The sequence below is a fragment of the Jaculus jaculus genome, chromosome 11, assembly GCF_020740685.1.
Source record: "Jaculus jaculus isolate mJacJac1 chromosome 11, mJacJac1.mat.Y.cur, whole genome shotgun sequence".
Classification (NCBI taxonomy): Eukaryota; Metazoa; Chordata; class Mammalia; order Rodentia; family Dipodidae; genus Jaculus; species Jaculus jaculus.
The window spans coordinates 110,811,242-110,821,814 of NC_059112.1; positions in this window are offsets into that span (position 1 = coordinate 110,811,242).

A 10,573-nucleotide genomic window follows, 5' to 3' on the forward strand; every position below is an offset into this window, starting at 1 on the left:
CCGCGCCCGGGGGGAGGGGGAGGGGGAGGAGCGCGCCGCCGGCCGCGCAGGCGCAGACCCCGCCCCGCGCCCGGTTTTCAAACGCGCCCGGAGCCCCTACTGGCGGGAGCGCGAGGCCGCGCGCGCCCCACCGCCTCCGGGCGCGCGCGATTGGCTGCTCCAGGACGCGAATTCGAACGCTGGCTGTCGATTGGCTGAGCTCGCGCGGCTGCCCCGCCCCCTCGGCTGTGTCGGGGGCGGGGGAAGGGGGAAAACGCTGCCCGAGGCTCGGCTGGCGCCCGCGCGCTGCTCCCCCAAAGCCCGCCGGGCGGGACGTGATTCCTGGGGTTCTCGCGCACTACTTCGAGCCTTTGGGGAAGCTGTCCGGGCGGCCCCGAGCCGAACCCCCGTCGAACCCGCGCTGCCTGTGCCTTCATGGCGCAAGCGTGGAGAGTTGTTTTTTTTAGATTTTATTTTAATTAATTTATTTATTATATATAGAGAGAAAAATAAACAGGCACACCAGGTCGGTAGCCACTGCAAACGAACTCCAGATGCATGTGCCATCATGTGCATCTGGCTCCCGTGGGATCTGGAGAACCGAACCCGGGTCCCTAGGTTTCACAGGCATGCGCCTTAACCGCTAAGCCATCTCTGGAGAGTTGTTGAGGCCCGGGGTTCCCAGTCTCCTTGGGTTGTCCAGAAGCTTCCGCTCGCCTTGTGTGCATGCTGTGCTCACCTCTTGCACCTGCTCGCTTCACTGGCTGCTGCTTGCTTGGCACTAGGATTGCCGGCCACACTCGGCTCAGTGGTCTCGTTCACTGGGCACCAGCATCATGGATTAATGTAGGAATTAATGAGGAAGCCAGGGAATCTTGGCCCACGTTTCCCTTCCCCTCATAGCTTGGGTCAGCCATCATCCTGTCCCGGTCCTCAGTCTGTGCCCACACATTACGAGAACTGGGTGTCACTGTGCCATCTTCAATGTAGGGCAGGATGAAGGGTGTTCACAGCATAGAACCCCAGAGCTATGTGGCAAGAGGTCCTGCAAGCTTGGGGCGGGATCCAACGTGGGAGGAACTGTCGGAATTCTTATTCCTATGCGACCTGGTTCCCAGGGTTAGTTTCCCACTTTGTTACTTTTGTCTTCCCCTGCACCATGTTAGTTTCCTGTCCCCAGGGCATAGGTGCTGCTTTTGGTAGCGTCTTCAAGGAATTAATAAACTCAAACAATGAAGTTGGCTGCAAATCAGATTTTAAAATCCATAACAGGGGCTGGAGAGATGGCTTAGCGGTTAAGCGCTTGCCTGTGAAGCCTAAGGACCCCGGTTTGAGGCTGGATTCCCCAGGACCCACGTTAGCCAGATGCACAAGGGGGGGGTGCACGCGTCTAGAGTTCCTCTGCAGTGGCTGGAAGCCCTGGCACACCCATCCTCTATCTCTCTGCCTCTCCCTCTCTCCTCTCCTCCTCCTCTCTCTCTCTCTCTCTCTCTCTCTGCCTCTTTCTCTCTCTGTCTGTCGGTCTCATATAAATAAATAAAAATAAACAACAACAACAAAAAAGTAAAATCTGTAATAGCACTCTCGGTTACCCAAAGTTCCCAGTCGTCTAAGCTCTATCTTGTCTTTGTGTCCTCCGAACTTTTTCTTTTGTTTTTTTTTCGAGGTAGGGTCTCACTCTAGCCCAGGCTGACCTGGAATTCACTATGGAGTCTCAGGGTGGCCTCAAACTCCCAGGATTCTCCTACCTCTGCCTCTTAAGTGCTGGGATTAAAGGCATATGCCACCACAACTGGCTTTTTTGTTTGTTTGTTTGTTTTGTTTTGTTTTTCGAGGTAGGGTCTCACTCTAGCCCAGGCTGACCTGAAATTCACTATGTAGTCTCAAGGTGGCCTCCAACTCACGGAGATCCTCCTACCTCTGCCTCCCGAATGCTGGGATGAAAGGCATGCCCCACCAAGCCCGGTTTGTTTTGTTTTTTGAGATAAGTCTCCCCATGTAACCCAGGTTAGTCTGGAACTCAAGCTGTCCCCTGCCTCAGCCTCCTAAGTGCTGCGCATACAGCCGTGTGCCACCACACCTGATCAAGATGTTAGTTTTCCTTTTGCCCCACTCAACTGAATCCTTAGGGCCAAACTGGGATAACTGAGCCAGTCCTGTAGAATGTGAGGTAGGCCCATTTTTCATTGGACTTCAGCAGTGAAAGAACTCAGCAATGTCTCTGTTCTTAGGAGCTGAGAGAAATTCCTGGCTAAATAAGATTATCAGCTGAGAAGGTCTGGGGGTACATGAGAAGAGATTCAGGGCTGGCAGGCTATAGACAGTAGAATAAGGAAACATGAGGTGGGCTGGGAGACCCCCACTGTTCGGAGGTGGGGAACACCAGATGTGGGGAGTAGGTGGAGGTGGGGGAAGCCCAGGGAGGCTGCCATCACATGGGGCACTGCAAAGTGCCACAGGACAGTCAGCTGCAGAAGGGATCAAGAGGCCAGTGTGTGCGGCTACCAGCACGTGGATGGGAGCTGTGGGGAGAGGGCCAGGCCTGTGCAGGACACTTTTCTGTAGCTTGGCTGAGAAGAGCAGAAATTGTCACTTGTATTCAGGGTAGGAGAGCTGAGGGGCCAAGGCAAGGGGCTGGGTGACCTCCACCGAGAGACAGGCTCCTTGATAGGACAGAAAACAGCCTCCACATGACGAAGACATACGCTGTGTCCAATCACAAGCATGGATGGCTAGAGCGCTGGCTTTAGCGGAGAATTCTTGCACACCTGTTACGAGGCTAATGACATGGCTTGCTGAATGCCAGCCCAGAACCCACCAGCTTCTGACTAAGCAAGTCTAGGGGGAGCCCCAAAATCAACATTACTTTTTTCCTCTTTTTTTTTTTTTTTTTTTTTTTTGATGGGGCAGGGTGCAGTGTTACGGATTGAACCTAGATCCTTACATATTTTGTTTCCTAATTCTAAATTAATATAACTGAATTTGGTGGGCAATAAGGACAAGTTTAAATGGTGGGTTTTTTTAAAACATTTATTTCCAAGTTATGTCCACTTCGGCTGATTTTAAAAAAGCATCGATGGCTGGATGTGGTGGCACACACCTTTAATCCCAGCACTTGGGAGGCAAAGGTAGGAGGATTGTCATGTGTTCAAGGCCACCCTGAGACTACATAGCAAATTCCAGGTTAGCCTGCGCTAGAGTGAGACACTATCTCAAAAGAAAAAAAAAAAAAATCACCCATGATTATTTGTGGAATAAAAGGTAGAGGGTGATAGTACTCTAAATTAACTGTTTGTAACAAGTCTTTTTTTTTAAATATATTTTTTTAAATTTTTATTTATTTATTTATTTATTTATTTAAGAGCAACAGACACAGAGAGAAAGACAGATAGAGGGAGAGAGAGAGAATGGGCGCGCCAGAGCTTCCAGCCTCTGCAAACGAACTCCAGACGCGTGCGCCCCCTTGTACATCTGGCTAACGTGGGTCCTGGGGAACTGAGCCTCGAACCGGGGTCCTTAGGCTTCACAGGCAAGCGCTTAACCGCTAAGCCATCTCTCCAGCCCGTAACAAGTCTTTTAATATAAAAAATTAGAACAGAAATAAATAGAAAAACTCAAAAAAAAAAAAAAAAGCTAGTTGGATATGGTGACCCACACCCTTAATTCCAGCACATGGGAGGCTGAAGTAAGAGGATCACTATGAGGCCAGCCTGAGACTAATTCCAGGTCAGCCTGGGCTAGAATGAGAGCCTACCTTGAAAAACAAAAAAACAAAACAAGCAAACAAAAAGTGACAAAACCTACTGAGCAGAGAAATGAAGTCTAAAGCGCAAAGCACGGTGATGTGAGGTGTGGGGCTTCTCTGCACGCAGTTACAGTGTGGAAGTGGACGTAGCGGCACACACCTAGATTCCCAGAACTTGGGACTTGAAGCCAGCCTGGGCTACTTGATGAGATACTGACTCACAGAACAATTGTCGGGGGCTGGACAGATGACTCAGAGGTTAAAGGCACTTGTTTGCAAAGCCTGACGGCCTGAGTTGGAGCCCCAGGACCCACGTACCAGCTACGCGAAGGGGCACATGTGTCACACTGGTAAGAGGCCCTGCTGCATCCATTTTTATTCTCTCTTCCTTTGCCAATAAATGAATATTAAAAAAATATTATGGTACGGAAGCCCGTTGCTATGAATGGCCCATAGCTGAACGAGAAACACCATTGAGCTCCTGTCCATGAAACTGGGGCGTAGTGTCCAGTCCTGACACACACACAGAGCCCATCTATTACAGATCTGCTCGTTGAGACTTGACCTTCAAAATCCTGACGGCAGAGGGTCGGCCAAGGGCACCTCCCACTAAATGTCACTAACTTTGCTGTTCCGCGAGTGTCTTCAATGAAGGTCAGCTATTTACATCAGCAGCATGTGAACAGACTCACTGCAGCCTGGCGCCGTGCCAGCAGCCTCCCTGCCATGTGGTACTCTATGTGAAAGAACTGGCCGCTTTTTAGAACTCACCGAAGATTGGGTATGCATCCCTTTGGTTTTGTCCAGAGCTTTATACATGTTAACCCTATACTAAATGCTTTTTTTCTTCCTTCCTTCCTTTCGTTTCTTGGCTTTCCAAGGTAGGGTCTCGCTCTAGCCCAGGCTGACCTGGAATTTACTATGTAGTCTCAGCGTGGCCTTGAACTCATGGTGCTCCTCCTACCTCTGCCTCCCGAGTGCTGGGATTAAAGGCTGTGCCTCTACACCGGACTTAATAAATGCTTCTTGAATTAATGAGTTTTCAAATTTCTCAGAATATTATTTTAGATGATAAGATGCTAAATAATTACTTAAGCATAAAAATTATTTTGAAACTACATATTACTTCATAGACATTATTCTAAAAGTATCTGTGACAATCCTACCTCTGCCTCCCAGGTGCTGGAATCAAATGCATGTGCCACCACGCCTGGATCTGGACAGATCTTTTCATTGAGAGATTAGCAGTGCCTCACTGAAACAGGAAATTCTATCTGGGAAGAAACTAAGCACTGTTCATGTCTTGTCATAGTGAATGAAATTTAGTTTTGCAGATTGACTAAAGAAGACAAAGATTTACTTGTCCTGGTATAGGGTAACCTGAACAGATACTACATAGGTTTATCATTCATTTTATCAATGAACAACAAACAATGCTTACTATTAAAATGTCAATGGGGGCTGGAGGGATGGTTTAGCGGTTAAGGCGCTTGCCTGCAAAGTTAAAGGACCCACGTTCAATTCCCCAGGACCCACGTTAGCCAGATGCACAAGGGGGCGCACACATCTGGAATTCATTTGCAGTGGCTGGAGGCCCTGGTGTGCTCATTCTCTCACTCTCCCTCTTTCTCTGTCAAATAAATAAACAAAAATAACAAATATATATATATATTTAATTTTTTGTTCATTTTTATTTATTTGAGAGTGACAGAGAGAGAGAGAGAGAGAGAGAGAGAAAGAAAGAAAGAATGGGCATCCCAGGGTTTCCAGCCACTGCAAATGAACTCCAGATGCGTGCGCCCCCTTGTGCATCTGGCTAACGTGGGTCCTGGGGAATTGAGCCTCGAGCCGGGGTCCTTAGGCTTCACAGGCAAGCACTTAACCACTAAGCCATCTCTCCAGCCCACAGATATATTTTTTAACTGTCAATGAAGGGCTGGAGATGGTTTTGCTGTTAAGCACTTGCCTGCAAACCTAAGGACATAGGTTTGATTCCCCAGGACCCACATAAGCCAGATGTACAAGGTAGTGCATGTGTCTGGGGTTCATTTGCAGTGGCTAGAGGCCCTGGTGTGCCCATTCTCTCTCTCTCTCTTAAATAAATAAAATTAAATGTTAATGAAGGGCTGCAGAGATGGCTTACTGGTTAAAGTGCTTGCCTGCAAAGCCAAAGGACCCAGGTTCCAGTCCTCAATACTCATGTAAGCCAGATACACAAAGTGGCACATGTGTCTGGCATTTGTTTGCAGCAGCTCATGGCCCTGGTGCACCCATTCTCTCTAGCTCACTCTACCTCTCTCTAGCTCACTCTACCTCTATCTCTCTCTCAAATAAATAAAGTAAATAAGGTCAGGCGTGTGGTGTATGCCTTTTATCTCAGCACTTGGGAGGCAGAGGCAGGAGGATCACCATGAGTTTGAGGCCAGCCTGAGACTACATAGTGAATTCCAGATCAGCCTGGGCTAGAGTGAGACCCTACGTCCAAAAAACACCAATAAATAAATAAATAAAGTAAATTAAAAAAATTAATGTCAATGAAATTTACCAGAGGAGATGAAGTCCAGAATCTAGATGGTCAATGACTGCTTCAGGACTGCCTCTGGAGGGATCACCTATACTTGGAAGCATGGAGCACGTGCTGGTTGTCCCCGGCCGCTGTGTCTCAGCAGAGCAGTGACCTGTCCCGTGTACAGCTCCGTGCTCCAACCTCTGACCGCTGGGTGGTCACTGCTTCCCTTATGAAGCACCTGTGGGCAAGTCAAGGCGTGACTGGCAACGCAGCACGGCACACAGAGGCGTTTCTGAAGAGGCTATTGCCGGCCTCATTCGCATCTGCATCAAGTTCCCTCAAAAGTTCTTCAGTGGGGGGCTGGAGGGATGGTTTAGCAGTTAAGTGCTTGCCTGTGAAGCCTAAGGACCCCGGTTCGAGGCTCGGTTCCCCAGGTCCCACATTAGCCAGATGCACAAGGGGGCGCACGCGTCTGGAGTTCATTGGCAGAGGCTGGAAGCCCTGGCATGCCCATTCTCTCTCTCTCCCTCTATCTGTCTTTCTCTCTGTGTCTGTCGTTCTCAAATAAATAAATAAATAAATAATTTTTTTTAAAAAAAAGTTCTTCAGTGGGAATCCAAGCTGAAATCTGAAAGGGGAGGCCCTCCTTTCAGAGTTTAATGGCCTAGACCTATTGGGCTGGACTTGGAGACTGGGATGCACAAACTGGTGTTAGGCGGGGTTTAGATGTTATTCTTCCCTCAACTAATCAATGATGCTTAGGACAGAGGCTGGTAAAGGAGTGTGCAAATTGACGCCCCCCCCCATCCGCTTGGCTTGTTTATTTGTTTGTTTGTTTCTTCCTCTTTCTCTCTCTTTCTTTCAAGGTAGGGTCTCACTCCAGTCCAGGTTGACCTGGAATTCACTATGCAGTCTCAGGGTGGCCTCGAACTCACAGTGATCCTCCTACCTCTGCCTCCCGAGTGCTGAGATTAAAGGCGCACACCATCATGCTGGCTGTCTCGACTGTTTTGAAGCAAGTTTGTCAATCCAGTTTCCCATTCTCAATCTCACGTTCAGCAGAGTTGGCCATGTGGCGAAAAGCTGAGCAACAAGGAGAAGGGGTGGTCTACTCCAGGAAAGGAAGGGCAGGGCAGACCCGCCACATCAAAGGATGCATCCTGGCCCTTGTTTTTTTGGCTCAGATGATCCATCCTGAAAGCTCATGGGCTATGGATGGCCCAGGGGAAAACATTCATTCATTCATTTCTCAAGTAGAAAGAGCTGTACACTACACTAGCTTTGTGGGACAGTTGACATCATGCAGAACCATCTGCCTGCAGACTGCTTATTGTGAAAAAATCAGACAAATCCTCATGGGAAACCGGGAGAAGACTGAAACATTCCTACCGACATTCATATAGAGGAGCTGAACCCATGTCACAAGTGCCCTGGGCTAGGACGACATCCAGTGATCAAACAAAAAGCAACACAAGGCTGAGTTATGGTCTCACGATGACAGTGTTAAGTAAAGTCTCAGCAGGACACAAGACACCACTGCTTCCTCATTGCTTGAAGTACAGAGATCTCAAGCAGGCAACCTCTCTAAGTGGGACACTGCCAGGCGCTGGGCTCATACTCTGTTGTGGGAATCTATGGTAGTTTGAATGTAAAATGTCCCCATATCCTTAAATGTTTGTGATTAAGCCTTGTATTTAACCCCCAGCTGGAAGGGCCTTTGGGAGGTGGCACCTAGCCATGCTTGCCACACTCCACAGCCTCACTCTTGTTGCTTCCCCTCTGCTATACTGACAAGATGCAATGCTTGGCTGTTTGCTCCTGCCATGTTCTCCCTGCTGTGATAAAACTTCCCCTTGAAACTGCAGGCCGAAATAAGCCTTTCATTCTGTAAGCTGCTTCAGGTCAGCCTGGGCTAGAGTGAAACCCTACCTCAAAAAAAAACAAAAAAAAGAACAAACAAAAACCCCTGTTTCATCTCCAGGTTTTGCACCCCAAAATTCATCAGCATTAAAAGCAATAAACTATTGCAAACTTTTATCAAACAGCTGGGACAAGTCACAAGAGAAGACATGAAGAGGGCTATCAGACCCCCACTGGAGATCTCAGGTGTCCCGTGACAGCTGTATACAGTAACTGCAGCAGTCTTGTGGCCTGGAGTGGGGAGATAGATATGTATGTAGAGGGAAACAGACAAGGGACCATGTACCCCCTAAGCCGTTTTTTTCGGGGTCTCACGCTCTGTAAGTATTGGAGGCTAAGGGAGGAACACTGCAGGAGTAATTCCAACATAGTGACCCCCACTGAAGTGCTGTCCTGTGGTCCCATACTCCTGGACAGCTTCTGGAAGTGACCACCACAAGTCACTGGAAGACCACTGGGCCAGGCATGAAGAGTTTAACTTTGGGGCTGGAGAGATGGCTTAGCCATTAAGGCGCTTGCCTGCGAAGCCTAAGGACCCAGGCTTGACTCTCCAGATCCCACATAAGCTAGATGCACTAGGTGGCACACGCATCTGGAGTTCAATTCCAGTGGCTGAGGCCCTGGTGCGCCAATTCTCTCTCTCTCCCTCTGTCTTTCCCTGTCTCTGTCTTGTTCTCTCTTTCTCAAAAAAAAAAAAAAAGTTCAGCTTTGTAAAGAATAAACAAAACACCTTAGTCCAAGAATATCTGGAGGTGTCCAGAAAAGCTGTACTCCCTACTGGCACCCTGGTGGGGGGTGTCACAAAGATCTCAAGGAGCCCTCAGGGCCACTCACGAGTGTAGCTCAGTCAGGAAAGAGTGTGTGAGAGCTCTAGTGTGTTGGTGGTTGAATCCTGCGGGAGAGTCCAGTGTTCAATAGGCACAGATAGGCACCTGGGGGGAATCTGCATGGTACTGCCTTCCCCATCCCCAGCCTACTGCATCAGCTGAGGGGCAAGAGTCAGAGAAACTGGGACCTTCTTTTACTTATGCTTGGCAACTGCAAGCCACTAGTGTAGACATAAACCCAGGGTAGACATTTACTGGGGCTTGATATTAAATATATATATATATATATATATATATATATATATGAATAATTTATTTTTTTATTTATTTATTTTTGGTTTTTCAAGGCAGTGTCTCCCTCTAGCTTAAGCTGACCTGGAATTCACTATGTAGTCTCAGGGTGGCCTCGAACTCATGGCAAGTCTCCTACCTCTGCCTGCCAAGTGCTGGGATCAAAGGTGTATGCCACCACACCAGGCTCATATTTTATTTATTTGGGTCAGAGAGAGAGAGAGAGAGAGAGAGAGAGAGAGAGAGAGAGAGAGAGAGAGAGAGAGAGGAGAGGAGAGAGAGAGAAAATTGGCATGCTAGGGCCTCCAGGGGAATTGAACCTGAATCATTTGGCTTTGTAGGCAAGCACCTTAACCACTAAGCCATCTCTCCAGCCTGGCTTGAGATTTTTGTTTTGTTTTGTTTTTCAAGGTAGGGTCTCGTTCTAGCCCAGGCTGACCTGGAATTCACTCTGTAGTCTCAAGGTGGCCTCAAACTCATGGTCATCCTCCTACCTCAGCCTCCCAATGTTGGAATTAAAGGCATATGCCACCAGGCATAGCCAGGCTTGAGATTAAAATTTTTGTATTTTTATTTATTTATATTTCCCCCTTCCCCCTTATTTTTTTCTTTTTTTAATTTTTTTTGTTCATTTTTATTTATTTGAGAGTGACAGAGACAGAAAGAGGCAGATAGATAGAGAGAGAATGGGTGTGCCAGGGCTTTCAGCCACTGCAAATGAACTCCAGACGCGTGCACCCCCTTGTGCATCTGGCTAACGTGGGTCCTGGAGAATTGAGTCTTGAACTGGGGTCCTTTAGGCTTCACAGGCAAGCACTTAACCAGTAAGCCATCTAACAGCACCCCCCACTTGGTTTTTTTGAGGTAGGGTCTCACTACAGCCCAAGCTGACCTGAATTACTCTACAGTCCAGGCTGGTCTCAACCTCAAAGCCAGCGATCCTCCTTCTTCTGCCTTCCTAGTACTTGGATTAAAGACCACCATGCCTGGTTTGCATAGCTGAGTCTAGTTCAGATTCCCAGAGAGGTTAGCTGTCACCCTGGCGTAGAGCAGGTGCTCAGGGGGATCCAGGTCCTACCATGCCCAAGGCCTAACTCCTGCACCATCCCAGCTTCACATTTACCTGGGGTCCATGACCTGTGGAGGTCCCTAGTCTTTATTTTTATTTTTTGAGGTAGGGTCTCATTCTAACCCAGGCTGACCTGAATTTGCTAGGTAGTCTCAGGCTGGCCTCAAACTCACAGAGATCCTCCTACCTCAGCCTCACAAGTCCTGGGATTAAAGGCATGCGCCACCATGTCC